Here is a 6,853-nt window from a genome sequence, read left to right on the forward strand (position 1 = left end):
TTCCAATGCTTTTGAAATCATCGAATTCCGAGTCTATATGATAAAATTATACCCAAATTACTATAGGTTATGAAAGTAAATCCTCTCAATCAATTATGAAGAGTTACTTTTGGACTAATAATTGAATTTTCATCTACAGCAAAAAAATCCTTGGTATTTCTTCTCTAAACCAAATCTCAGTCAACCAGGCTTCCCTTTGTATCATCTTTTTTTCCACCATTCAATTTGAAAATCATGATACGACCGAAGAAGAGGAAGAATCCTTATGAAGTCTTCTGTAAGTCAACCCAACCCACCAATACTCTATCTTTCTTCTTTATATACATGATTGTTGATTTTCTAACTTGAAAGTCTTCATGTGGTCAATACTTTGCTGATGTGGCACAAACATAGAACAATAGATCTTTTTCCTCGAAATAAATAACTGCTCATCTTTTATGAGGATGCGTAGTTATATATCCTGAGCAAAAAAGATCTATGGTTTCGTGTCCGTGCTCGTCAACTGAGTATTGACCAAGTGAACTTCCTATTTCAAAAATCATTAATATAAATTTCCTCGGGATACACAACTATTCATCTTTTATGGGGATGTGTAGTTGTGTATCTCTAAGGAAAAGATTTATGATTTTGTGTCTGTGCACGTCAACCGAGTGAAGACTTTCTAGTTAAAACATCATTATTCATATATATATATATATAATGATGAATACACGCGGTTAGGTAGGCGGCTGATGTGGCAAGATTACAGAACCGCACATCTTTTTCTTTTGTATCACGATGAAAAAGATTTATGTTTCTGTGTCCTTGCCACGTCAGTCATTACTAAAACCATGTGCATTCATCACGACTATATATATATATATATATATATAGGGTCAGGATCCCTTGACTCCTAAGAATGACTCATGGAAAAAAAGAAACATATTCCCAACCTTTTAAATGCAAAATCCAGTGGTTGAGATTTATCCTTGGGATAAGTATCTCCGAGATTTGTGTTATTAAGATACTCCTAAATCTCAACCATTGGATTTTGTGTTTAAAGGGTTTGGATCACATATTTTCTTCATTAGTCATTTTTAGGAGTCAACAAATCCCAACCTATATATATATATAGGATAGCATTCGGCTGATAATCTTAGGTCGATGACGTTGGTTAATAAAATTTATTTTATATGGCTTAAAAGTTTCGGATTGAGCTGATTTTTTGTGAGGAAGGTCTCTGTGGTCAGACGATCATCCTCACAAAAATTAGCCTAACTGAAAACTTCTAATCCCATTAAAAGTGGTTTACAAAGTTGAAGAATTGTGGACCGTCTATTTTTATTGTCAATTTGTAAATTACTTTTGATGGGGTTAGAAGTTTCACAAAAAATCAGTGCAATCCGAAACTTTTAACCCATATAGGATAAATTTTATCTACCAACGTTGTCGACCTAAAGATTGTCAGCCGATATATATATAGATATATGGGAAATGTTCAGCATCCTAAGCTTTATCCTACGCTTTACCAAACATGTTTTGTCCTATATGGGTTAGAAGTTTTGGAATGGGTTGATTTTTGGTGAGGATAATCTCAACGGTTAGAAGATCCTCCTCACCAAAAATCAGCCCATTCCGAAATTTCTAGTCCCATGTTTACAAGTTGACAAATCGTGGATCGTCCATTTTTTGTAAACCATTTTTTTGGGGTTAGAAGTTTTGGAATGGGCTGATTTTTGGTGCGGATGATCTCCTCACCATAGAGATCATCCTCACCAAAAATCAGCCTATTCCAAAACTTCAAACCCATGTAGAACAAAACACGTTTGGTAAAGCGTAGGGTAAAGTGTAGGGTGTTGAATGGGACCATCTATCTATCTATCTATATATATAGGGAAATGTTGAACACCCTAAGCTTTACCCTACACTTTAACAAACGTGTTTCGTCCTACATGGGTTAGAAGTTTTGGAATGGGCTGATTTTTGGTGAAGATGATCTTTATGATTAGAAGATCATCCTCACCAAAAATCAATCCATTCCGAAATTTTTAGCCCCATGTTTACAAGTTGAAAAATCGTGGACCGTCCATTTTTTGTAAACCATTTTTGGTGGGGTTAGAAGTTTTCGAATGAGCTGATTTTTAGTGAGGATGATCTCCTCACCGTAGAGATCATCCTCACCAAAAATCAGCCCATTCCAAAACTTCTAACCCATATTTTGAAAAATGTTTTGCCAAAATGTTTGTTGCTGAACATTTCCCATATATATATATATATATATATATATTTTGGCAACAAACATTTTGGCAAAACATTTTTCAAAACATGGGTTAGAGGTTTTGGAATGGGCTGATTTTTGGTGAGGATGATCTCCTCACCGTAGAGATCATCCTCACCAAAAATCAGCCCATTCCAAAACCTCTAACCCATGTTTTGAAAAATGTTTTGCTAAAATGTTTGTCAAAATGTTTGTTGCTGAACGGGACCCTATATATACGGTGAGGAGATCATCCTCCCAAAAATCAGCCCATTCCAAAACTTCTAACCCATGTTTACAAGTTGAAAAATCGTGGATCGTCCATTTTTTGTAAACTATTTTTTATGGGGTTAGAAGTTTTGGAATAGGCTGATTTTTGGTGATGATGATCTCCTTACTGTAGAGATCATCCTCACCAAAAATCAGCCCATTCCAAAACTTCTAACTCATGTTTTGAAAAATGTTTTGCCAAAATGTTAGCCCTTAAACGCCACCCTATATATATATATAGAGGGAATGTTCAACACCCTACACTTTACCCTATGTTTTATCAAACGTGTTTTGTCCTACATGGGTTAGAAGTTTTAGAATGGGCTGATTTTTGGTGAGGATGATCTCTATGGTTAGAAGATCCTCCTCACCAAAAATCAGCCCATTCCAAAATTTATAGCCCCATGTTTACAAGTTGAAAAATCGTGTACCGTCCATTTTTTGTAAACCATTTTTTATGGGGTTAGAAATTTTGGAATGAGCTGATTTTTGGTGAGGATGATCTCCTCACCATAGAGATCATCCTCACCAAAAATCAGTTTATTCCAAATCTTCTAACTCATTTAGGACAAAACACGTAGGGTAAAGTGTAGGGTAAAGCGTAGGGTGTTGAACGGGACCCATATATATATATAGGGAAATGTTCAACACCCTAAGCTTTACCCTACACTTTAACAAACTTGTTTTGTCTTACATGAGTTAGAAGTTTTGGAATGGACTGAGTTTTGGTGAAGATGATCTCTATGATTAGAAGATCATCCTCACCAAAAATCAGCCCATTCTGAAATTTTTAACCCCATGTTTACAATTTGAAAAATCGTGGACCGTCCATTTTTTGTAAATAATTTTTGATGGGGTTAGAAGTTTTGGATGAGCTGATTTTTGGTGAGGATGATCTCCTAATCATAGAGATCATCTTCACCAAAACTCAGTCCATTCCAAAACTTCTAACTCATGTAAGACAAAACACGTTTGTTAAAGTGTAGGGTAAAGCTTAGGGTGTTAACATTTCCTTATATATATATGGGTCCCGTTCAACACCCTACGCTTTACCCTACACTTTACCCTATGTGTTTTGTCCTAAATGAGTTAGAAGTTTTGGAATAAACTGTTTTTTGGTGAGGATGATCTCTATGGTGAGGAGATCATCCTCACCAAAAATCAGCTCATTCCAAAACTTCTAACCCCATAAAAAATGGTTTACAAAAAATGGACGGTACACGATTTTTCAACTTGTAAACATGGGGCTATAAATTTCGGAATGGGCTGATTTTTGGTGAGGAGGATCTTCTAACCATAAAGATCATCCTCACCAAAAATCAGCCCATTCTAAAACTTCTAACCCATGTAGGACAAAACACGTTTGGTAAAACATAGGGTAAAGTGTAGGGTGTTGAACATTCCCTCTATATATATATAGGGTGGCGTTTAAGGGCTAACATTTTGGCAAAACATTTTTCATAACTCATATAGGACAAAACACGTTTGTTAAAGTGTAGAACCATCAAGGGGGTGGTTGAATGGTAGTAACTTGGGGTCAAGGAATCTATTCTTTCTATGGTCTCAAGTTCAAATCCCACTACCCATAAAAAATCTTGGTGGCCACGCACCGCTCCACGTAGTGGGGTATAGCCTGAGTGCGGGGCGTAGGGACTAGTCTGGTGTGCGCAAGCTGGTCCGGATACCCTTCATTATCAAAAAAAAAAAAAAAAAAAGTGTAGGGTAAAGCTTAGGGTGGGGAGCGGGATCTATATATATATATAGGGAAATGTTCAGCACCCTAAGTTTTACCACACACTTTAACAAACGTTTTTTGTCCTACATGGGTTAGAAGTTTTGGAATGGGCTGATTTTTGGTGAGGATGATCTCTATGATTAGAAAATCATCCTCCCCAAAAATCAGCCCATTCTGAAATGTTTAGTCCCATGTTTACACGTTGAAAAATCGTGGACCGTCCATTTTTTGTAAACCATTTTTTATGGGGTTAGAAATTTTGGAATGAGCTGATTTTTGTGAGGATGATCTCCTCACCATAGAGATCATCCTCACCAAAAATCAGTTTATTCCAAATCTTCTAACTCATTTAGGACAAAACACGTAGGGTAAAGTGTAGGGTAAAGCGTAGGGTGTTGAACGGGACCCATATATATATATAGGGAAATGTTCAACACCCTAAGCTTTACCCTACACTTTAACAAACTTGTTTTGTCTTACATGAGTTAGAAGTTTTGGAATGGACTGAGTTTTGGTGAAGATGATCTCTATGATTAGAAGATCATCCTCACCAAAAATCAGCCCATTCTGAAATTTTTAACCCCATGTTTACAATTTGAAAAATCGTGGACCGTCCATTTTTTGTAAATAATTTTTGATGGGGTTAGAAGTTTTGGAATGAGCTGATTTTTGGTGAGGATGATCTCCTAATCATAGAGATCATCTTCACCAAAACTCAGTCCATTCCAAAACTTCTAACTCATGTAAGACAAAACACGTTTGTTAAAGTGTAGGGTAAAGCTTAGGGTGTTAAACATTTCCTTATATATATATGGGTCCCGTTCAACACCCTACGCTTTACCCTACACTTTACCCTATGTGTTTTGTCCTAAATGAGTTAGAAGTTTTGGAATAAACTGTTTTTTGGTGAGGATGATCTCTATGGTGAGGAGATCATCCTCACCAAAAATCAGCTCATTCCAAAACTTCTAACCCCATAAAAAATGGTTTACAAAAAATGGACGGTACACGATTTTTCAACTTGTAAACATGGGGCTATAAATTTCGGAATGGGCTGATTTTTGGTGAGGAGGATCTTCTAACCATAAAGATCATCCTCACCAAAAATCAGCCCATTCTAAAACTTCTAACCCATGTAGGACAAAACACGTTTGGTAAAACATAGGGTAAAGTGTAGGGTGTTGAACATTTCCCTCTATATATATATAGGGTGGCGTTTAAGGGCTAACATTTTGGCAAAACATTTTTCATAACTCATATAGGACAAAACACGTTTGTTAAAGTGTAGAACCATCAAGGGGGTGGTTGAATGGTAGTAACTTGGGGTCAAGGAATCTATTCTTTCTATGGTCTCAAGTTCAAATCCCACTACCCATAAAAAATCTTGGTGGCCACGCACCGCTCCACGTAGTGGGGTATAGCCTGAGTGCGGGGCGTAGGGACTAGTCTGGTGTGCGCAAGCTGGTCCGGATACCCTTCATTATCAAAAAAAAAAAGAAAAAAGTGTAGGGTAAAGCTTAGGGTGGGGAGCGGGATCTATATATATATATAGGGAAATGTTCAGCACCCTAAGTTTTACCACACACTTTAACAAACGTTTTTTGTCCTACATGGGTTAGAAGTTTTGGAATGGGCTGATTTTTGGTGAGGATGATCTCTATGATTAGAAAATCATCCTCCCCAAAAATCAGCCCATTCTGAAATGTTTAGTCCCATGTTTACACGTTGAAAAATCGTGGACCGTCCATTTTTTGTAAACCATTTTTGACGGGGTTAGAAGTTTTGGAATGAGCTGATTTTTGGTGAGGATGATCTCCTCACCATAGAGATCATGCTCACCAAAAATCAGCCCAATCCAAAACTTCTAACCCATGTAAGACAAAACACGTTTGTTAAAGTGTGTGGCAAAGCTTAGGGTGCTGAACGGGACCCATATATATATGTATGAGATATTGTTTATAAGACGATAATTGTGACAAAATCGATGACAATGATTTTTGTCTTATATGAGTTAGAACTTTCAGAATGGGATGATTTTTTGTGAGGATGATCTCCTCACTATAGAGATCATCGGAGATCATCCTCATAAAAAATATGATCGAATTGATGTGAAATTGGTTCTAAGATATTAAATGTCCCAACAAAAGATTTTTTTTAAAGAAAGGATGGGTCGAATTTTTATTTTTCAAAATGTCATGTGGCCAAATTCCTTTAAACCGGTTAAATATTCAATGAGGTGAAATACCCAAAAAAACATCATATTAGTGATCCAACCACCATAAACAAGAAAAAATACCAAACCGGTCCTATCCTCAGCATTGGTAAGAAAAGTAGCCAAATAAATTACTGAACTTTTACTAACGCCATGCCAACTGTGTGTAATTCTTTGATGCTTTATATAGGAATTGGTGTGGCATTAGTCCCAATTCATTTCTCTCTTCTTTATGTCCTATTTTTGTTACGGTCTGCTGGTTGCTCCATACCAAAGAGGGGAGCGGATCCTCTGTAGTGAGTTTTCCCTACAGTACCCTGTATAGCCACAAAAACAAAATCTGTTTCCTTAAAAAATTGGAGGTCATGGACCATCCATTTTCAAAATTTTCGTCGGCCTC

The sequence above is a fragment of the Akebia trifoliata genome, chromosome 2, assembly GCF_017979445.1.
Source record: "Akebia trifoliata isolate Shusen 1 chromosome 2, ASM1797944v1, whole genome shotgun sequence".
Taxonomy (NCBI): Eukaryota; Viridiplantae; Streptophyta; class Magnoliopsida; order Ranunculales; family Lardizabalaceae; genus Akebia; species Akebia trifoliata.